This window comes from Panthera onca, chromosome X (assembly GCF_046562875.1).
Source record: "Panthera onca isolate mPanOnc1 chromosome X, mPanOnc1 haplotype 2, whole genome shotgun sequence".
NCBI lineage: Eukaryota > Metazoa > Chordata > Mammalia > Carnivora > Felidae > Panthera > Panthera onca.
In genome coordinates, this window is record NC_138357.1 from 121,961,503 (window position 1) to 121,986,018 (window position 24,516).

General features: G+C 40.3%; 1 protein-coding gene across 1 annotated transcript in view; it reads left to right on the forward strand.

The window, feature by feature from the left end:
- Positions 1-24,516, forward strand: part of MID1 (midline 1) — a 581,622-nt gene that overhangs the window by 179,763 nt on the left and 377,343 nt on the right. The window contains exon 4 of the mRNA XM_081793388.1: positions 7,047-7,108. The gene's annotated coding sequence lies outside the window, so the exon portion shown is untranslated. The remainder of the gene's footprint in view (positions 1-7,046; positions 7,109-24,516) is intronic.

Below are 24,516 nucleotides of genomic sequence, written 5' to 3' on the forward strand. Positions count from 1 at the left end.
TTACCTGAATGTTCTTCCACTTTGGACCAAGGAACCTCCATTAGAACTGAAAACTTTTCCTTAAAACTCTTGGCCAGTTGCACGCAACCCTCTGTGAATTCCTTCCAGCTAAATATTCCATCACTCTTTTGTTCATTAAAAGAAATGAATTCCAGCAGCTCGGCTTTGTAAACAACTTTGCAATAAAAAACAAGTGTTCACATTCAATGAATGAAAACCATTTTAGACAGGAAATGGGCTTCAGGTTCCAAATCCAGTGCCTGTGTTCCAAACCGAAATGTGATTAGGAAAATATTGAAATGGGAATTGGGAAGCTTTTTCTCGAAATAATTAACTGAAGACCTTTCTGTTCCTTCAAAATTGGAAGAAATAGTAGATTGAAAACTCTACCTTTTCCGTAGTTAAGGAAGGATTCCTATATCAGATATTCAGGTAAAAATGAGAGGAATCAAATATTATCCTTTATTTGTTGGGATAAGAAAAGATTTTGAAACCGCTTCTCTCCATTGAACTGTTTCAGGCATCTGATGTGGGTGGGAGTAATAAACTTGGAATAAGAAAGCTTGGGTTCTAATCCCAGGTCTTTTGCTTTCCTGCTATGTGACCTTGGGATTTGATGAAATGAAGAGAATACCGCCTAACTAGGAAGTGGTTGTGAAGCGTAATTGACAATAAACAGAGGAAACACAATGCACACGAGCTGATGACCCCAGATGTGGTAAATCAGACTGAAATATTTATTGAGTTGTTATAATATGTGCAAACCACCGTGCTTGGGGTGATGACACCCGGAAGAATAAACATTTAATACCCCTACCCTCACAGAGCTTACAGTCTAGTGAGGGAACACTGCCTGCTTCTTAGGCACTAGGAACACAACTTTTCTTTTTCTTAGTCTTCATTCATCTGTGTGAGTGAGTGCAGGGATGTTTTACATGGTCATTTTCAAAGCCACTACAAGTAAATAAGAATATTTTAAAATAAATCTTGTCATGATTGGGCAACCAAAGAGTTCTGACTAATAAAGCCAGTAAGTGATGCTCTGAATATTCAGTGGGAAGGGAAGTGAGAAAATGGAACAAATCAAGAGTCTTGTGGACTAAGTATTTCACCCAGAAGGAATTATCCCCCCGGTGTAGAACCAGAACCCATTAAGGAAAAGATACTGCAATCCAGCCTTATCTTAGAGGTTTCCTTTGTAACTTTTGGACATGTTAATTTCATCAGCCTCCCCCCCACTCCTGTTTTAACCACAAGTTTTAGAACCATTGAGGAATTATGTCAGCATCTTTCACATTTTTTTTTTCCTTTACAAAGAGAAATCTGGAAATTCACTTTCCTCTTACAGCCAAGACTGGGAAGTTTTGATCTAGATCAAAGTAGTACTCCTGGTCTTACTCAATTTTTATTAACCCAAAACTTTGAAGCATGAGGTTGACATTAGGTTATTTCTGAAGCTCCTTAGTCCCTATTCTCCCACACATCTAGGTACTTACTTGAGTCCTGCGCATTTCGTGATTTTATGGAATCTCTCAATGTATATTATAAATGCTGGTGTTCAGCTCCACAGCCCAGGAAATGACTGTATATGTGATATTTCCTCTAAAACCTTGGAACATTTCAATAATTCTACACTTACTTGGAAATACATGTTATTTTCTAAATCAGAGAATAACACTGTTCAAATAGTTCACTCAAATATTGAGCTGATCTTTCAAAGTGAATGACCCACATGAAGGTTTCCAATATATATGCCAAGAAAAGCCCCTGGGGTCTGGAAATCAACAAAAAGAAACTGAATAAGGTCATTGCACGTGCTGAAAAACGTTTCCAGCTCATGACTTGCATATTTGTAGAAATATTGCAATTTGGGGGCGCCTGGGTGGCTCAGTCAGTTGAGCGTCCGGCTTCAGTTCAGGTCAGTATCTCACGGTTTGGGAGTTCGAGCTGCGCATTGGACTCTGTGCTGACAGCTCAGAGCCTGGAGCCTGCTTTGGATTCTCTGTCTCCCTCTTTCTCTGCCCCCCCCCCTCAAAAATGAATAAACATTACAAAATTTCAAAAAAGAGAGAAATATTGCAATTTGAGATATTGTTGATTCACATTACCGCTTACTTGAGGCAACTAAATATTTCTGTATCCTAAGGCCAATATGATGGTACCACCCACTTTTCTGTTGGAAATTCCAAGTTTTTAAATGAAAACCTCAGAGTAGAGTCCTAAAATTGCTTAGTGGGAAATATTTTTCAGTGAAGCCGTATCTTACAACCACATCTGCTGAACCGTAAGGTTTGTCAAGTTGTGGTCACCCTCCGGCTGCCCTGTGGCCGACTTAATTTATGCCCAAAGGAATGCATGAATATAATAATCAGAATATCCGTAGCCCTGAAACTCACGTTATTCTATAGTCTGTTTACTAGTGTTTGGGTAGGAAACGATTATTTTATTTTTTTCACGAGATAAAAGCAAATTGCTGGCAAGTTTCTTACCTGGAAAACAATATGCTTAATATCTCAACTCAATTATTAATACTCAATAATTAGAGTAACTCAACTTACAGAGTAGATTGACACATGGATCTATGTATGTCTTACACCAAAAATCAGCCTAATGAAATTTAAAACGTGAGAACAGCTTCTTAATATTTTGCTGAAATTGGCTTTTTTTTTTTACTTCAAATCAAATCTTTTAAGTATGACCCAGCTTCAAAATTAAATTTCCAGGGAATGAATAAGACATTATGGAAACTGATAATGCTGAAAGGGATTTTTTCTCTCCTTATTCATCCCCAAGATGAGTGGCAGTGCACGTTACCTATCTTGCATTACGTTTGCATCTCCGTAACTTCCAAGCCTGTTAAAATTGTAAACTATCGTAAAATTCATTTAGCAAAGAATTCCAAAATGTTTTCATGCTCCTTGAGGATAAATATACAGAATATCTTCACAGAGATTCCAGGTATAGAGAAAGGATTTCAGAGATTCAAGAAAAGCCCAGAGGGTGTGATGAAAATAGAATTGATATCTCACTCCTAAAAGGGTTACTTAAATGCTTTTGATATATTCTGACTCTCCTACGGCAAAACGATCTGAAGTTCTGCTTTAGCTCATCGTCCTCTATTTAGCCACCATTATGCTCTACAAGCTTATATTTCAAAGGCATAATGTTTAAGAAGAACATTAAACAAAACACCGGATCAGAGGATGAAGAGAATGTTAGTGTTTCCTTTATTTCAACTTAATGAAATAATTTAAGGCAAGAACTTGGTTCACATTACCGATACCATAAAGTTCCAAGTGACGAGACCATTTAATAATAGTGGCTTATATTCCATTTTGGTTCAAAATATCTCAAGAAACTTCAACATAAAGTACTTGTAAAATTTGACCTCCAGACAAAAGTGTACAATATATCTAATTTGGAGGAATGTATTTTAAACAATCTATATCTAGATATAGACCAACAAGTAGGGTAACTCCAGGGTCCCTCGTTATCAAGAATCGCCAACATTGTATACTTTATTTGAAGTGACCGTAGTCCTTTTTTTAATCCTCTGCCCCTTAGGGATGTCTTTAAGTCAAGACCAACCAAACGGCACTGTATGTAGAGCCCAAAGGACATTTTGGTCCTGGGTGTACTGTTGGCTTTATTTGCTTCAGAATAGGGAAATACAGTCCACAGGCCAAATTTGATTCACCACAAACCAAATTCTGGCATGGACATTCCCTTACATACTGGCCGTGGCTGCGTTCACACTAGTTGCAGAATTGAGCTGTTGGAAAGAGACCGTACAGCCCACAAGCCCAAAACATATATTCCCTGGCCCTCCACGGAGAGTAATTCTGACTCTGCCAGCCAGTCTTTCCTGTTTTCCGGGTCCGTCACATTTTGCCTGGTCTCCATGATTTCACCCAGACTCCTCAGTGCCCAGTCTTAATCGCCTTGACATCTATGTTCTTTCTAGAATTTCTTTACTCGCCCTGCCACCTTTTGTCTGAACTCTTGATAGTGACTTGTTTTTTGACCAAGTATTCAACTGCCACCAATCCGTTTAACCTTTTCTGCCTATACTCTATGAACCCCAGACATTCTTTTGTTCCTGACTAGCATTTCCATCTTCTTCGGTTGGACACCACCAGGAATAATGACTTCTCACACCATCACCACCCTGCCATCCTTGCTCTAGTTCTATGTTTAGGTTTAAACTCTAGAATTGTCCATGCCTAGTGTATATTTTGTTGTCTTTGGGGTAGAATACCATCAGGGAATGGTGGTATAGCATCATGTTCTGAAGACCAAGTCAACTCTACATGCCATCCTACTGGCCTACCTAAAAATCAGGTAGCCTGTTTCTATCCTTTGAATCTCTTATTTTAAATGGGGGAGAAATGCCAACTCTTCCTCACAGAAGAATTCCAATTAATACGAGTAGAAAGAATGATGGAAATAAAAAATACAATTTCTAAAGAAAATAGTTGTACATAGAGTTAGAAAACCACAATAATGACCTCAGAAAACAATCCACCAGTGGATGTTAAAATGAGTGGATGATAGTCGAAGAAGAAACAGGATGTTTGCTTAAAGAGTATCTCTCTCGAGATATCTAGTAATTACCAAGGGAGGCAAATAGTAAGTGGACAGTGGAGAATCCTTGTAGACACCACCTTAGCCAGGTGATCAAAGTTCATATCATCGGTCATACCTACAGACATGATGCACCTCCAGGTATGTGACACCAGGAAGAGCTCATCGCTTCTGCAGTATTTTATTCTCGCCCCAAATGCATAACCTCAGTCTGATCATGAGAACACATCCAACCCAAGTTGATGGGCATTCTACAAGACAAGCAACCAGTACTCTTCAAAAGCGTCAAGGTCTGGAAAGAAAGAGAAACTCTTACTAACCAGAAGAGACTAAGGAGACGAGATAATTTAACACAATGTGGAATCCTAGATGGGATCCTGGAACCAAAAAAAAAGTGGGGGGGACATTATGGGGCACCTGGGTGGCTCAGTCAGTTAAGCGTCCAACTTCAGCATCCAACCTGAGATCAGGTCATGATCTCACGGTTCGTGGGTTCGAGCCCCGCGTCGGGCTCTGTGCCGACAGCTCAGAGCCTGGAGCCTGCTTCAGATTCTGTGTCTCCTTCTCTCTCTGCGCCTCCCCCACTCATGCTCTGTCTGTCTCTCTCTCAAAAATAAATAAACATTAAAAAAATTTTTAAGGACATTAGTGGGAAAACTGGTGAAATCTGAATAAGTTCTGTACTTTTGCTAATAGCATTATGCTAAAGTTAATTTCTTAGGGGAAGCTGGGTGAAGGGCATATGGGAACTCTCTGTGCTATCTTTGAAACTCTTCCCTAAGTCTACAAATATCTCCAAAAGAAAAGAAGAGCTGTTAAAAAGAAATTGCATCTTAGTTCCTGAGGGGTGTCTTGTGGGAATCATGTAACAAAATTAGCTCCAGAAGTTTCCTTTTAATCCTTTTTGACTTCTCAATTACTTCTACTATTTTTGCTAATTCTCCAAATAAAAGATTCCCAAGGTTGACCGAATGATGTAGTCCCATAACCTGTGTTAAGATTGCTTCTTTCCTCTAGCATGAAGTGTCCAGCACCCAAAAGCCAGTTATGAGTCTTCTCCTTTTTAGCAAGGGGCAATACATTTTCCACTCGGAAGGACAGCCCTTGTAGACGCTCATTCTAAACAGACCCAGGCTCAAGGTGGTGGGTGACCAGATAGAAACAGAAATACCATATAGGGCAACCACATCACCAGTCAGAAAACTGCTTGGTGAACCTTGGGAACGTCTTTCGTGTCATGAACAGAAAGCCTAAGGAGCTATTTTACATCCTAGAAAATACTGAAAGGTGGAGTAGGATGATCTAAAGAAGAGCCTCTTGATCAAACCACATTGGGGCTTTGGGGACAAATTTCCTGCTCTCAATTCTACCAGTTTTCAAAGAAAGTTATTTATTTTTGGAGACTACTATGACATTCCTTCCTTCCTCATTCAGTATGTATTTGGGCTTCACCACTGTGTAGGGCATCGTGCTGGTCAGTACCTTGTGGCCAACATTAACTGATCCCGGAGAGAAGCCTGGGGCTTAATGTTAGAGGAGCCGCCTTGCAGTTCTATCTCTAGCGCTGTCGGTAGATGAACTTGAGGTGTAGAGCCCTGGTTCCCCGCAGAGAACTGACTCTCCAAATGTGTCAGAGGTTTAAAAAACAAGAGGTTTAGGGGCAGGCAAGTTTGAATTTCCCAGGGATGCTTGATCATTAGCCTCACCAGGGAAGCATTTCAAAATACGTGGGTTGGTGGAACCCGAGAATCACTGTGTATCTCAAATTCCGTGGGTCATTATTATGACCCTAAAGTTTGGGAAGTGCTGATCAAGAGACAAAATTGGAGGGCAGGCTTAAATAACTGGCAAGTACAATAGAAATGTAGATTGTGTTACCTTTCGTTGTATTCACTGATGACGCGTTTAGCGTAACACATTTCTAAAACAAGTGACAGCCTCGGCTGAAAATAGTCCTACATTCATCTTTTGAAGAATTGGGCTTTTCTGACCTTCTAGAGGCAGGAGGCGGTGGCGTAAGGAAAAGGAGACACCTACCCGACCAGCAAAATCATCAGGATCGACCCTAGGGCTCAGCACTGACATTGTATAGCCACTGTGGCTTTCCATGCAGCCCTTCTGTGTAGAAAAATGATTGTGTTCTCATGGGATTGTGACCCCACATTCCAGGATAAAGTCAGCAGATTTCAGGCCATCCCTCTAAGATAGGGTATCCCAAAGTGCGGATCATAGAGCACTAGTTCTGTCTGAGGGTCATAGTGCTGTGAAAGAGGTAATTCCATGAAAAATGAACTTCTGTGGACAAATGGTTTGGGACAGCTTGGCATTTTATATTCATCTGGAGAGCCATCGCACATATTAGCACATTTAAAGCTCTGATAAATCTTGCATGCCTGGTTGACATTGTTTAATTCACATTTTTCAAATTAACATAGAATTCTTTTTTTTTTTTTTTCCAATAGGAGGACCTCTTCACACCGGAGAATCTGCCCCTTGGAGAAATCTTGAGGAACCTTGTCCTAAGGTACTAATATGGTGCTGACGTCTAGAATTATTTTATGGGATTTAACGCTGATGACAAGGAATAGGCATTTACTCTGTTCTAAGACGAAATTCAACAGAAAATTAAGTACACTGAAAACAATGCACTTGTTTAGTAGCGGGTGGAAATAACCACATGGAAAAAAGAAGGGAAATTTTTCGTTTTATATATCTGTTTATATTGTGGGGTTTAGGAAATCAAACAAGTTATGGAAGTCTAATTTCTAAATTGAGCAAGAGACATCCGCTGAATACTACTGGTTACCCTGCTCTGTTGGTTGCTGTGGACACTCCCAAGGGATATGGTTTGCAGAGCTTATAATAGATTTGTGGTATTAACAGAGAGTGTTTATTGAGTTCCTAATATGTGCTAGCATCCAGTCTAATGCTTTACATCTATTATCTCACTCAGTTCCCATAATAGCCATGTAAAGTAAGTACCAATATTATGCCCATGCTTTCTGGATTAGGAACTTCTTTTTTAATTTTTAAAAAAGATTGATTGATTTAGAGAGAGAGAGTGAGAGAGCAAGTGGGGGAGGGGCAGAGAGAGAGGGAGAGAGAGAATCCCAAGCAAGCTCCACGCTGTCAGAGCAGACCCCGACACAGGGCTCGATCCCACGAATCCTTTGATCGTGACCTGAGCCGGTATCAAGAGTCGGATGCTTAGCCGACTGTGCCCCCGGATTAGGAACTTTTCTAAGTCTCACTGATAATTAGTAGTAAAGCTGGTATCTAAGGCCTGAAGATTCTCACTCTAGAAACTCCCAGCTTGACCATTAGGCTACAGGGCCTCCGGACGGCATGCGTGGGTCCTTGCTTACTGGGCATGCAGAAGGAAGGATTACTGGACTTGGGGGCTCATCTAAAAATTCCGCGTTTTCTGTGAATCTCAGCTTTATTCCCCCTAAAATAAATGTTTTTTAAAGTATTTAGCCAACATACACACAATAATGCAATCAATATACATCCGTGTATCTTATACATTTGCTTGAACGTTCCTATCTCTTCAAGGAGGCTCCTACCCCTTGCTTTTGTAGGAACTTTCTGTTTTGTAAAAAAGCTTGGCCGAGTTCATTTTTGCCATCCAACTTTAGTGACAAGGTCGCATGTGAAATTTCGATCTCGTTTGGACTCTGCACATGGCACATTTCGTAGTCTGTCGTTATTTCCCAGCGATGTGGAATGAAAGGCCTTTCCTTGTGTTTGTTGGCAAGCTTTGGTTCCTCGGGCATACTGAGGTACTATAAGCATGAATCGACCCTGCCGCGTTACCAGGAGTTTTAGTCGAGCATACTAGATATTATTTCGGGCAAATCCTACTCGTTCATTTTCTGTTGGTTAAGTTTGGTCTTCTCCCATCCCTTTGGGCTTCTATCTTTGAATGTTTGTTTACTGTTCTGTTGTTTTAGAAGGCAGGCTTTCTCGTACCATGGGATCCTTTCAAAATATTAAGTCGACCGTGACGATGACAAAACACTCTTATTGAATTATCTTTTCTCGTGCTGCCTTATTCCCCGCAGTTTCTTGGTCGGGGGGCGGCTGGGGCAAGACTTGCTACTGACTGGGTGCCAAGCTGTTCGCCATATCATGTCTGTTGGATGTACGTGGAGTGAGAGCTCATGTGCAGGACCAGGGGTGTCCTTGCCTAAGCCCCTTCCCTTCCAGATTCCTTTCAGGATGACTTTCCCATTTCCTGTCCTGCTGATCACGCCCTTGGAAGGGATTTGAAATCTGGAGTGTCTTTGATGTTTTCTTCTGGCCATGCCAAAGCCTCCCTGGGAGACAACAGGCTCTCTCAAGCCTGTGCAAATGGGTTTTTAAGTCAGTGTGGCTGCCAAGCTGTTGTGTTTCTTTGCTCTCTCTTTGATGTCCATCTAGCATGGTGCCTTGTATGCCTCACCCAATGCCTGGCATGTAGCAAATTCTCATTACCATTGCCTCGGTATGGAAACTTGCATGGAAAGTATTTCTGGGACTCCCCCCCCCCATCCCAAGTTTATTTCCTTCTTCCTGTTCCATCTCCTTCCCTCTCCCTTCTACCGTTACAGACATTTGCCAGATGTTAAGAAAATTCAATAAATTGAAACAAAACAAAACAAAACAAACAAGGAAAACCAAGGAGAGATAAGAATGTGGTTTCTTCAAATAACAGACTACAGGGTTGGGATAAATGTAAATGTCACTGTACTCACATACTGAGAACTTACGGTTTCGAGGTTTCAGATCTCCTGACGAGGCTTTGGACTCATCCAGTAAGCCCAGCTTAAATATATTCTGTTCCTGTTCTTTCTGAGGTGTGAGAAGAGTATTTATGGAGGGGCTGATCCCAAAATGAGGTGTTAACAAATCAGACAATCCCTTTCACCCCCTCTTGACACATACTGGCAACTCTCACCACATTCATTTTATTTTATGCTTACTAGTTGGTTTCCAAACGAATTTTTTTTTTCATAAAGAAACTAGTGAAATGAAACACAAGGGGTGTGACGTTAAACAATGCCGTGTTAAATTTAGAGTTTGGATAAAGCACCGATGTCGTTAAAAATATACATGTATATACTTCGGTTCCTAGACTCTTGGACATCAGAATATTCCAGTGGCTTTAAAGGATGCCATGTTAAATTTAGAGTTTGGATAAAGCGCCGATGTCATTAAAAATATACATGCATATACTTCAATTCCTAGACTCTTAGACATCAGAATGTTCCAGCCTAACTCCCTGGGATGGAGCACAAAGGGGTTTGTTGAGATGTGGACGGGCTGAGGGACTTGAGTCCCAGGTCGACCCGAGTTCTGTTTTCTCTGAAGACTTTAAGCATTCTTTTCTCTTTCCTCCTGACCGGTGATGGTGACGCCAGCTCTGTTCCTCCTGGGAATCTCTGACATTATTCTTCCTTTTCAACCTGAATTGTTCTTCCTGGCGCCTGTCATTCTTTTTGTCATTGTATTTGGTGTCTCCCTCCAGCAATTCCAGCAGATGCTTCTCGGCTTTCCTTCCCACTTTGAGTTTCTAGCAAGCATGCCTATATCTGCTTTACCCTCTGCTGTCTTGGGCCCTAGCGGTATTTCCCAGGGAACTGGTCAGGCTGTATAGAGCGGGAAGATTGGCGGCATCGTGTTGCTTCGAATGATAATAAATAATGCAAAGAGAGGGGCAGTGTTTGGGTGAATACGGGCAGGGTATTACTTCTCTTTGCACTTGATTAACTATGGACTGGAGAGAAGCAGAGGCCCAGATAATCCTGCCACCTAAACATGAAATTTGCCTGTGGCTTCTGAGTGCTTTCTTTGCAATGAAATTTAAATGTGAGCCTTTTGACCTTCCAAACATTCACACTTTACACACCAGGGGTGTTTTAAACCCTGGCCTGAGGCACTGGACAAGGTGTCCGGGTTACTTGTCCTGAAATCCTCCGTTTCAAACCTCCTTTGCCGAGGAAGGGCTGCAGGCCATTCTACGGCTTTTCATAGCCAGACTGTTCTGGTTGAGGATATGTGTTCTCACGGTTCAGCCTGCCTTTCAAGTCCAAGGGGCGTCATCATTAGTAGTGTCGGCCCAGCATTTCTGCCGCTCTGTGCTTCCTCCTTCCTGGGAGGGCATCGCTGAGAAAGTCTTGCCAAGGTCATGTTCAACGCGCAGAGGGGGAGTCTCTGGCAATGACCTTCTTTGCTGACTATGGCCAAATATGTTTTCAGAAGGAAATAAATACATCAATACACAAATACAGAAATATAGAAATATCTAATATATACATTTATTAAAAATGTGTATTTATTTCGGTATTGATTTGCTTATTTAAAAGAAAACCTGCTTCTTGCCAGAGTGAAAGCAGGATTTGTCTATGATAAAAATCACAGAAAATAAGAAGGAGTTAAGGAAACCATTGGACCAAGCCACAAAAAGTGTTGCTCTAAATACACGACTTCTCAAATTCTTTAGAAGTATTTATGAACATTTTATAGTATGCCTTGTACTGTCTTAGGTATACTGACATCTAAAAAATAAGTATAAGAGATTATCTCTGCAAACAGGGGCCTCACTATCTTAAAAACAGAAACTTTGCATTGGGCACCGAGATAGCATTCAAAAAGAAAAGTTGAATGAAAGAATATGCATTCAAATTATGTTGGTCATAAGAAATGGAGGAAAGAATGCTTCATTTTCACCGAATGCCAAAAACGACATAAATTTAGAAATGTTTGCCCACGAAAAATAGCTCAGAGCTTTCTTAGCCATATGTCCCACTCAGCAAAACTTCGAGTAATTTACCATCTCATCTTTGCCTAGAATATAGTAATAGCAAATAGAGACCAAGAGGTGGAAAAAGAGAATTAAGCAAACATTAGGGCCATGGTTCATTTTAAAAACGTATTTACACTCAACCATGTCTAAAGTTGATTACAGATCATTAGATTAAATTATAGACTCTTTTGAACCCCCAGTGGGCTCGTTCAGAAGACGGTCAGAAGACAAACTGGGATACCAACCAAGCCTGTCCTACGGGTACTTGAGACCACTGAGATTAAATTCTCTCACACCCTGAATGCTTCAGCCTGCTATCACATGTAACTGTAAACGTTCAAGGTCCTTAGACGTAAATGGGCTGAGCTTAAACCTTGTTTTCTATGCAGAGATTTTCAGATTTTATCACATCATACATAATGGGACAGCAGACAGCCCCACCTGTCCCCACAAACATTTGCTGGTTCTTTTGCTGTCTCCCTTCTCCCAGGCCTCCTAATAGCTACTGCCCAGGGGTCTGTCTAGCTCTTCCGTAAACAGTCTGTGGTTGGTAACAGAGAGGGCTGTTTGTCCTTTTGGCTTGGGCAGCTTGAAAGGCTGTGTTGAGCAGCCCATGACACCGACCAAGAAAATGTTGGAAGGTGATGACATAAGGGACTCGATCTGAAGACCGATTGTCTACCCTTGCATCTGGTTGTTCCCGGTTTTGCGTGATGTGTAAGAGTGAGGTAGAGGATTACAACCATTGGAATTGTGTCAATCTGTGTAACAGCCCTGCTTACGTAGAATGTGAATTGGACATATTGTGTGCTCGAGGGTGAATGGATCTCAAGTGTGAGGTTTAACAGAACATAATGGGTTTGGATGGGTGCCCCAGTTCTCTCTACCGGAAGCCTGACCCTACTATTCTGTGGGGATGTAAAGGCACCCCATTAGCCATGGTTTTGAAAGGCAGTATATAGAAACTGGAAATAGAAAGCCAGGAAGAAATTTGAGATTGCAGGTAAACCCTTTGTTACAAACGACAAGGGACATGTGCTCGTTATTCTCATGTAGCTGAGAAATAGAAGTTCAACTTAAGTTTAAATGTAATTTATTTAAAAACAATTTTTTTAATGTTTATTTATTTTTGAGAGAGAGAGAGAGAGAGAGAGAGAGCGATTGGGGGAGGGGCAGAGAGAGAGGGAGACACAGGATCCCAAGCAGGCTCCAGGCTCCAAGCTGTCAGCACAGAGCCCGACGTGGGGCTCAAACTCACGAACTTGAGCCGAAGTCAGATGCTTAACCATCTGAGCCACCCAGGTGCCCCAAGTTTAAATGTAATCTAAATTCCTATGACAACTCTTCACAGGTTAGTTAAATTTACCCAGGTGCTTAAATGCACTACTGGGCATATTTTTTTTGGACTTCTGTTCATCATATTCCAGAGAAATAACAATTATAGAAGAGGTATGTACACTTGATGGGAGGGGTCGCTAACATTTAAAAAAAATTTTAATATTTAATGTGTGCTAGACCAGTGCTTCTCAGATAAATTCTAAATAAAATCTGAGTGAGTCCAATCCAACAATATATGAAAAAGGATAACACGTTGTGATCATGTGGGGTTAATCTCAGGAATGCATCAGCCAATCTAATTCACTATATTAGCAAACTAACAAAAGAAGTAAAAAAGCTATATGCTAATCGTAATAGACACAGATTTGTCAAAATCCAATGTCCATTCCCGACAAAGCCTCTCAGCAAATAGGAATAGGAGAGAAGTTCCTCAACCTGATAAAGGGCATCTATGAAGAACCCACAGCTAACATCATCCTTCTGGTGAAAGACTGAGGCTTTCTCTCTAAAATCAGAACCAAGATCAACATGTCTATTTCATCACCTCTATTTAACATTGTTCTAGAGATTCTAACCGGAGAAATTACTTAAATAAAAGAAAGAAAGATTGGAAAGAAAAAAGTAAAGCTGTCTATATTCACAGATGACATCATAGCCCATGTGAAAAATCGGATGGATCTACATATAAAAAAAGCTGCTGGAGCTAAATAAATGAGTTTAGCAAAACTGCAAGAAACAAGATCAATACACAAAAATAATTGTACTTTCATAACTGGCATGGAACGATAGGAAATTGAAATTAAAATATCATTTACAATAGCATGAAAGTAAGACATGCTTAGGGATAAGTTGGAAAAGATATATAAAAGAAACTTACAGTTACAGCTATAAAACATTCCTGAGAGAAATTAAATAATTACCCACATAAATAGTCAGATATGCCTTATTCTAGTACCAGAAGTCTCAATCAATATTGTTAAGATGTCATTTCCCACAAGTTGGCTAATAGATTCAATGCAATCCTAATCAAAAATCTTAGCATGTTTTTTTATAGATGACAAACTGATTCTAAAATTCATATGGAAATGCATAGAACCTATAATAATCAAAACAACATTTAAAAAGTAGAGCAAAGGTAGGCTAACACTACCTAATTTCAAGACTTATAATTAAGCTGCTATAATCGAGATAGTGTGATATTGACATAAATATAGATAAATATATCAATGGAATAGGATAGAGAATCCAGCAATAGACCCAGATATATATGGACAACTGAATTTTGACATAGGTGGAAAAAAATAGACAAATCATAGTCTCAAAAAATGGTGATGGAGGGGCGCCTGGGTGGCTCAGTCCGTTGAGCGTCTGGCTTCGGCTCAGGTCATGATCTCACGGTTGGTGAGTTCGAGCCCCACGTCGAGCCCCACGTCGGGCCCTGTGCTGGCAGCTCAGAGCCTGGAGCCTGCTGTGGATTCTGTGTCTCTCTCTCTGCCCCTCCCCTGCTCATGCTCTTCCCTATCTCTCCAAAGTAAATAAACATTAAAAAAAAAAAATGGTGATGGAACAATTGGATGTCCATACTCAAAAAAAAAAAGAAAAGAAAAATGAAACTTTGATCTATACCTCATATCACATATACAACATATATGATCTGTAATCAAATGTAAAGCCTAAAACCGTAAAACTTCTGTAAGAAAGCATAAGAGAAACTTTTCATCTTGGATTAGGCAAAGACTACTTAAATACAACACCAAAATATGATCTATAAAAGGACGCATTGATAATATGGACTTTATCAAAATAAAAATAAATCTGTTCTTTGAAAGTCACAGTTGGGGAATCAAAAGACAAGCACAGAGTAGGATAAAATATTTACAAATCATATGTCTGATAAAGGACTCGTATCCAGAACGTGTAAAGAACTCTTAAAACTTAATGAGGAAACCAGCCACCCATTCAGAAACTGGCAAAATTCTTGATAGATAGGATGCTTTCTCCATGCCTAACTTCACAGACCCAGGATCCTTCCGTCATGTAGGATTACATGAAGGGTCCATAAACTGGGAATTTTATGAGCCAGACCTGGGGGTGTGTGGTATACACATCACTTCCGGCCCACGTTTCATTGGCCACAATTCAGTCATGTAGTCATACAGAACTACCCAAGAAACGAGGAAAACGGGTTTAGCAAACGGCTATTAATCTCTTCCACATTCTGCATTATTACATTTGGTGACTATCCGTAGACACCTAAAGGTGGTTTTATGGCAAATAAGAATATTCTAGAGTAAATCCCAAATGTATAAAATCATTACACAGTACCACCTAATTTAGCTTTTTTCCCTTCCCTTTTTCCTCATGTCTTCATAGGGGTAAAGAAATACTCTTTTGGTTGGGTAAAATTATGGAGATCTCTCTCCTTCTCTCTTTTTTTTTTAATTTTAGAGACAGAGAGTGAATGCAAGTGGGGGAGAGGGGCAGAGGGAGAAAGAGACAGAATCCTAAGCAGGCTCCACGCTCTGCACGGAGCCCGACGGGGGGCTCGATTGCACGACCCTGGGATCATGACCTGAGCCAAAATCAAGAGTTGGACGTTCAACCAACTGAGCCACCCAAGCACCCCAAGATACCTCTTTTTTATCTGTAAATATGAGAATATTTGCAGAGTGGGCTTGAAAAAAAATGTTACCTTTGCCTTGGCCCGACAGTTCTTCTCAGGAAGAAAAATAATAACGAATTACGTGGTCGCAGGTGATATTCCAATGACCTGGTCTGTAAAGGTGGATGTTAATGAAGATCTAGGGGGCACAGCAAATACTGAGTGCACAGTAGAGATCAAAGAAATGGGGCAAGACTGGGAATGTGAGAGATGGGGCAAGAGGTTGGAGCCTGTGGAAAAAGAGTTTATGGGAAATTCTAACACAAGAGTGTGAAAAAAAAAGGTTTTAAGGAGAAAGATGCTAAAGATTCAATTTGACATTTGTATGCTATAAAGTAAATGGCATCCTTTGCCTCCAACCTTCACCAAAAAGCTGCTACACCCAGAGCCTCGTGTCATTGGTACTTTGAGTGGCATCTAGTGTAAGGCCATAAGAACTATGTCCATTCAGGACCCCTGAGAAGCAGATACACAGATGGAGAAAAGGCCAATGAAAGTTAAGGGCGAGAGAGAGCGGGAGTAGGCAGGAAGAGCCCTTAATCCATGATTCAACTCTAATACCTGTGAGGGGAGACAAGGAAGGAAGATTGGGACAGGAGCCTCCTAGCCTGCAGTGCAGCTCTAGGCCCATTATGGCCTGGCTGATGGGGAACCTCTGAGCAGAGCTTGCCCGTTAGAGAATCAGACAGGGGCCTGGATCTAGTCCCCTTCCGTGCTCAGTTCTTGGTCGGGAGCAGCCTTGAGGCAGGGTAGCGTTGGCATAGCGTTGTGTCTGCTAACCACATTCCTAGCTGGAAATTCTCCTGAAAGAGAGATCTGAGCAACCCCAGAGCCACCAAAAGGGATAAGCTCCGAAGGGCGAAGTGGTCCAAACACTGAACTGATTCATCAGGAGCAGGAATTGCGGTCAGAAACGAGTAGAAGTCCAAGGCCCGCCAACCCCTGTGAGTCCTTGGAGAGTCGCTACAGAAGAGTCTCGACACCAGAACACCTGCTATGAAATGACCGGTTATGAAGGAGAGAGAAGAGAGTTGTCTAGTTGTTTTTAACATTTGTAACATTTAATCTATGCGTGTAAACGCAGTTGACCATTGAACAGCACAGGCTTCAACCGTGTGGATCCACTTATACACGGATGCTTTGTTCAATAAATGCCGAACAGTATTGTAAATGTATTCTCCTTATGATTTTCTTCATAACGTTCTTGTTTCTCTAGCTTACTTGATTGTAAGAATACTGCATGTAATACATATAACGTCCAAAGTGTGTGTTAATCAGCTGTTTGTTATTGGTAGAGCTTCTGGTCAACAGTAGTCTATTAGTAGTTCATGTTTTGGAGAATCAAGAGTTATATACAGATTTTTGACCGCACCAGGGGGTCTGTACCCCTAACCCTCGTGTTGTTCAATGAACGGGCCACTGTATCTCCTTTTCGGAGGTCTTTGCTTCACACCAGATTCATTTAGCTGTGCCCCCTAATTCTGTGGACTTTTTCACATAAAATGGACACTGCATTATCTTGGAGAATTCAGTGCTGTAACGATAAAGGAAGCTAATTTCTAAATTCTTTTCTGGACCTAATATCACACTTGCGCCCATACTGTAAATGTCCCTTTTCCCCTCATAGCAACACACGAAGTTTATGTGCACCTAGGACTTGACATATAGCTTAGGGAGGATTGATTTTCTTTACCTGAATTTGTTTTAGAGTATATCGTGTTTATATCAATATCCTGACTACTCTGGAGATATTAAGCTCCAAACCGCACTCATTTTACACTTTTAAAACATTTAAGGTTTTATTTTGGCTTCAGAATTTTTTTCTTCCATTTAGATACCACGAGCATTTCCAGGGATGATCTCAGTTTTGGGCACATGAAGGACAGTCATGTGTTTCAATATCAAACCCAGATGGGCGCAGTTTGCAACACCCGTGACAGGTTTCCCTGCTCTAGGCTGACCAACTCATCATGGTTTCCCAGGACTTTTCTGGGCACTGGAAGTCCCACATCTTGGGACACTCCCCAGTTCTGGGGAGGGTTGGTCATCCTAGCCAGCTCTTATCCTCAAACAAAATAAGAAAGTTCTATCAGCAGGGTGGCCATTCTTGGCCTGTAGGTTACATTCCTGTTTACTTTCCAAGGTGGTGAAAAGGCAGGACCCCTATAGACATCTTTGATTGCTGTCACATTATTTCAAACATTTAAGAGTTACAATGGCGTAGGATATCTAGTGGATTTACCTGTACTCATTGCTGTATCAGAATATGTTCTTCATAAAATTAAATACTGAACACGTTAAAAATACCGCTTATTTTCCAAAAGCAATAAAGGGATGGACACAATTGCATTTTCAACAATCTGCATATGTATTTATTGTTTGTCTTCTCTTTTGAGTTTATTTTTATTCAGCTTCCTACTCCTTGGGACTGCCCTAAATGAAGAAATCAAATTAACAGTAAACTGAGCCATGCATGCAACTCTTGTCCTTTTTAAAGTTCAGTTTGTGTGGGTGTGCACACACACACACATACACACACACACACACACACGTGTAGATAAATATATACATACATGTATATATTTCATGGCATATATTGCAAATCAAGAAATCATAAGGGAGAAAAATGTAAAAAGGGGTGGTTTATTCCTCAAAGCAAATTCAGTCCAACTGAATTACTATTTCAGTTGACAATGTGACAAAGCCAATTGGGAATTTCCAGATGCAGAGAGGTAAAAACGCCAACTTTATTAAAACGTAAGCCAAAGCAAAATCACAGTCTGAAATGGAAATGGGATTGAGGAAAAGGCTGATTTTGTTTGGCATGCACTGTAAAATTCTAATTTCATGTAGGTTTAAAAACATGAAACGCCCACCCTTATATAGCCATAGAGGGAAAGACAAGCCCACGCTAAGCTGATTGTCCACGGTTCTTAAATTTTTATGTTAATAATAATATAAATTGTTGATAACATTTGGGGGCTCAATTGATAATGGCATTGGACGATTTCATGAACTAAAAGAAATTATTTTGGCAGAGATAATCAAAACGGAGATATGATTTGATCTTGGGAGATCAACTTGGACCTACAACATATCTATACATACCCAACATATGAAATCATAGAGGAGGCACATTTTTGTAAAATATTGGAAGTATGAGTACAACCTTTTCATAAACCAAATAAAGCCAGTTTTTTTTCAGTGCTTTAGGTATGATCTCTCTTAGAAAGATGACCCACATTCATAACCTACAGATGAAGGCATAGGGTGCCACATTTTTACAAAGATTGGAAGTACTCATAATTAAGAAAGCCAGTCTTCTTGGGACTCCTGGGTGGCTCAGTTGGTTAAACATCTGACTTTGACTCAGGTCATGATCTTGCAGTTTGTGAGTTTGAGTCCCACATTGGGCTCTCTGCTGTGAGCACAGAGCCTGCTTCAGATCTTCTGCTTCCCTCTCTCTCTGCTTCCACCTTTCTCAATTAAATAAACTTTAATTTAAAAAAAAAGCCAGTCTTCTCTCTGACTTCAGGTATGATTCCCTTAGAATGATGACTGTGCGTGCCAATGGGCTGAGACAGACTATAATCTGTAGGATTTACAGTACTTTGCTTCACTAGAACAAGCAATTCTAAAATTTTTATGGAACCACAAAAGACCCCAAATAGCCAAAGTAATATTGAAGAAGAAGACCAAAGCGGGAGGCATCACAATCCCAGACTTTAGCCTCTACTACAAAGCTGTAATCATCAAGACAGCATGGTATTGGCACAAAAACAGACACATAGACCAATGGAATAGAATAGAGACTCCAGAATTGGACCCACAAAAGTATGGCCAACTAATCTTTGACAAAGCAGGAAAGAATATCCAATGGAAAAAAGACAGTCTCTTTAACAAATGGTGCTGGGAGAACTGGACAGCAACATACAGAAGGATAAAACTAGACCACTTTCTTACGCCATTCACAAAAATAAACTCAAAATGGATAAAGAACCTGAATGTGACACAGGAAACCATCAAAACCCTAGAGGAGAAAGCAGGAAAAAAACCTCTCTGACCTCAGCTGCAGCAATTTCTTAACTTGACACATCTCCACAGGCAAGGGAATTAAAAGCATAAATGAACTATTGAGACCTCATGAAGATAAGAAGCTTCTGCACTGCAAAGGAAACAATCAACAAAACTAAAAGGCAACCAACAGAATGGGAAAATTTATGCGCAAATGACATCGGACAAAGGGCTAGTATCCAAAATCTATAAAGAGCTCACCAAACTCCACACCCAAAAAACAAACAATCCAGTGAACAAATGGGCAGAAAACATGAATAGACACTTCTCTAAAGAAGACATCCATATGGCCAACAGGCACAGGAAAAGATGCTCAACGTCGCTCCTCATCAGGGAAATATAAATCAAAACCACACTGAGATACCACCTCACGCCAGTCAAAGTGGCTAAAATGAACAAATCAGGAGACTATAGATGTTGGCGAGGATGTGGAGAAATGGGAACCCTCTTGCACTGTGGTGGGAATGCAAACTGGTGCAGCCACTCTGGAAAGCAGTGTGGAGGTTCCTCAAAAAATGAAAAATAGATCTACCCTATGACCCAGCAATAGCACTGCTAGGAATTTACCCAAGGGATACAGAAGTGCTGATGCATAGGGGCACACGTACCCTAATGTTTATAGCAGCACTTTCAACAGTAGCCAAATTATGGAAAGAGCCTAAATTTCCATCACCTGATGAATGGATAAAGAAATTGTGGTTTATATACACAATGGAATACTACGTGGCAATGAGAAAGAATGAAATATGGCCTTTTGTAGCAACGTGGATGGAACTGGAGAGTGTGATGCTAAGTGAAATATGTCATACAGAGAAAGACAGATACTATATGTTTTCACTCTTATGTGGATCCTGAGAAACTTAACAGAAGACCATGGGGGAGGGGAAGGAAAAAAAAGTTAGAGAGGGAGGGAGCCAAACCATATGAGACTCTTAAAAACTGAGAATAAACTGAGGGTTGATGGGGGTGGAAGGGAGGAGAGGGTGGGTGATGGGCATTGAGGAAGGCACCTGTTGGGATGAGCACTGGGTGTTGTATGGAAACCAATTTGACAATAAATTTCGTATTAAAACAAATTTTAAAAAATAAAGTACTTTGCTTCATAGTAAAAAGATCATGAGCTTCAGAGTCAGGTAGACCTAGGTTCAAGTCCCAGCACAACTTAGAGATATACAAAATAAAGCAAAGATAGATAATTGAGTGTGGAATAGCCCCGGGATCAATAGAATTTGAATACAGGACATCTCACTGCAAAATACATTATATAAAAACTGAAAATTTCTGACCTGCAGAAAACCTACCATACACAAAACAAATGAGATAAAACAGCAGATAAAGAGCTGATATAAAGAGTTTTTATAGATATAAAGAGTTTTTACAAATCAATACCCAAAAGACATACATAGGCAAGTCACAGAAAAAGCAATGAACAGCTTTTAAGAAAATGAAGTTCCCACCTCAGCCATGATTAAGTAGGTATATATTAAAACACCAAAATACTAAAAATTAAAACCACGCCATGAGTTAGGAGAAATGTAGGGAAATAGGCATTCTCAGATTAGGCATGTCAACTGGTGATCTCCTTTGGTATTACTTAAATGAATGATAAAGAATGTGAGACATGTTAGCCTGATCTTTTGCAAATAAGAGAATACACGGAGCACAATGGCTTAAGTAAGTCCATGTTTACTTTTCTCATATAATCTGAAGTTTGGAGGGAAGTGGCTGCTGGTTCAGGGGCTCTGGGTTGTGATATGGCAAGATGCCTACCATAGCACCAGGTACCGTGTCTGCAATCAAGTCAGTAAAGAGCAAGGAGGGAGGGTGGGATCAACGCTGGTACATCTGTTCCTTTATTAGGTAAACAAAAGTTTACCTAGATAAGCACACTTTCATTTACACCCTACTGGTGGGAACTATGATATATTGAACACACATAGCTGTAAGGGAAACTGGGAAAGTCTTAGCCTAATGATGGGAAGTGAGAGAGAAAGAAGGTGGGAGCAGTTGTTGCTTCAGACAACTTGCAGTGTCTGCTACACATCTGGAGAACAATATGTATCAAAATGCACATGCCAACTGACCATATAAAGTATTGGCCGGGATGTGAAGCAACTGGAACTCTCATACACTTCCATAAGTAGAAAATGGCACAACCACTTGGCAAAACCATTTGGCAGCCTCTTATAAAGTTGAACATACACCTAGAAACTCCACCCCTGGTTATCTTCCCAAGGGAAATGTACATCTGTGCCCATGAAAGACATTTGCAAGGATACTCAAGGAAGCAATGTTCATAATAGCTCCAAACTAGAAATAAATGTCTATCAAAGATGAATGAATAAACAAATTGTAATATATGTGTACAATGGAATAGTGCTCAACAACTACAAAAATAAAGAACCATTGGTATACAAAACAACTTGAATGAATTTCAGAAACATTATCCTGAGCAACAGAAGTCAGGCACAAAGGCATGCATATTGTTTGATCTCATTTATACGAAATTCTACAACCAGCAAACGAAACTATAGTGATAGGAAACAGATAAATGGTCGCCTGGAACCAGAGGTTGTGGGGGGGGATTTTCTGTAAAGGGTTTTGGGGGAGCTATTGCAGTAATGGAAATTGTATTAGCCATATTTCTAGATTCAGTAACCTTGATGCTTAACATCTGCCCTATATGCAGATGCCAGACACACCTTGTTCTAGACAGCCTGATTTGAGTCATCTCAAATAGAAACCAACGAATCCAAAGTCTATGCCCTCCTCTGTAATCACCAGTAAAGGTCCCTTCTCTCCCCTGTGCTTCCTGCAAAAACCACAATAAAGGCCTGGACACACAGTTCCTCTCTCTCTTGCCCACCAACTTTGATACCTTACCTTTGGTGATTCTCATTGACATGTACTCCCTCGCTTGGAAACTGTGAGTGTAACAAACCACCCTTTCAATGACAGTCATCTCCTGATCTGTCATCGCCTTACCTTTCCTCAACAATAATAAAGCTTATTAAAACAAATGTTCTGTTTCTTAGTTGTGTTGGCAGTAACATGGGTATATACAAACTTCACACTTTAAAAGGGTGCTTTTGACCATATGTAAATAAAGTTTATTAAAAATAAGACGTACATACCCTTTATGCCTGCAACTCTATTCCAGGATTCTATCCTTTAGATATCCTTGCACATGTATGCAAAGGTAAGATAAGATCTTCACGACATTGTCTACAATAGCCTTAGACTGAAAACAACATAAATGTCCACCATCTGGGGATTGTCTGTTAATGCAGCATAGCCTGCACTATCAGAACCGATATTCTACTGCATCTTATGGTTTTGAACTAGACCCTTCTCACCCCTCCAGTTTGGCCAACTGCACCATTAAGTCAAGTCCTAAATGTATGATGAAATATTATTTAGCCATTAGAAAAAATGGGTAAGTCTATGAAGAGGAACAATGGCCTGGAGAACATTGAGAGCAGTGTGCACTCTGCTCCCATTTATGTTGATAAATATGGGGCAGAAGCAGATTTTGTACATTGTATATATCATGTATTATATTAGTATATGCATAGAATACATAGTAGTAAGAGTTGCTTCTGGGAAGGACTGCAACCTGGATACAGGGGAGGGGGGATGAAAATTAAATGTGGTTTTCCCTGCATATCATTTTAGAAGACTGAATAATTATCTTAGCATTGTATAAATGTATTAATGTTTTAATGAAAAACGACCAGTTATTTTATAAACAAAATAAGGAAAAGTTAAAAATTAAAACATTTAGAATTTGCAAAAACACAATTTTTATTATCCCCCTCATACAAGAATCATCTTCGTATTATTGGATTGGCTACTATTCTTAAATCAGTAAATAAGTGTAGCAAGTCCATGTTTTGCTGAGGCCAAGTATCTCCATGGGGAATGGGGACCCAAAGAGTTTAGCATGTAACAAACGTGGGAAAATAGAAAACAGATTCCAGCATGCTCTGGAGGTCTATAGTTCTCCTGACTGCTCCCTTGAAATGGAGTGCCTTTTTCAATTATAGCTCACTTTATGCAAAATACACCACATTTCCCCTAACACTCCCCCACACACCCGCACACACTCATTCTCATAACCACCTTGGGAAATATCACTCTTGTCCTTGCTTTTCAGAGCAGCAAAAGGAAACCTAAGATGATGGTGGTTTGCTCAAGTTATAAAGAGGCATTGGAACTCTGAGTATTGTGTATATTCTCATCAGTTAATTTTTTGATAGTTGAGTTCCATGTCAAATCTATCTTAGAAACAGAGTGAGAGAGAATGTGATTTAAATATAGAACAGACTGTGGTTTGTCATGGTTTGTGTCATAGCTTCATATGTTAGTGGGAGGCTCAGAGGAAAGGAAAAGAATTATGAGCCTCTTGCCTCCCTTTATTGTCTCAAATAAGCATGAGGATGCTGATGAATGTGACCTATGTGGTCAAAATGGTGCAGATGGCCAAGACAGAGGACTGTAGGTGGGTCAAGCTTAAAATCATGAAACAAAATAAGATGCTAGTTGGGATAGCACAGATTATGATGCATTAACAAACAACCCCAAAATCCTAGTCATGTAACACAATGAGGTTTATTTTTTTTATCACACTTGATAAATAGCAGATGTCTTTGAAGGGTGCTTCTCTATGTCATTCTACCTCTGGAACCCAGGCTAATAGAGATACCAACATGTGGAACATCACCAGTCATGACAGCAGTGGAAAGAGAGTGCTGCAGGGTCTCACAATGGCAATGAAATTCCCCAGCTGGGAAATGACACAAGTTACTTCTGTCAACAGCCTATTGGCTATTACCAGTTACATGACTCGGTCCAATGTCAAGAAAGTTTGTTAAGTGTATATCCTCCCATAGTTCTAAGGGAGAGGAGACCCAGATATGCCTGAACAGAAGTCACTATCATCAGAATGAAAGCAAAGGCAGGCAGGAAGAATAGTGAGCTGAGATCTGATGGCTTGACAGCCCATGTGATCTTCCCACCTTGGATTCATCCTCCAGGACCTAACGTAAATTTGGGTCTTGGAGCAGAAAGA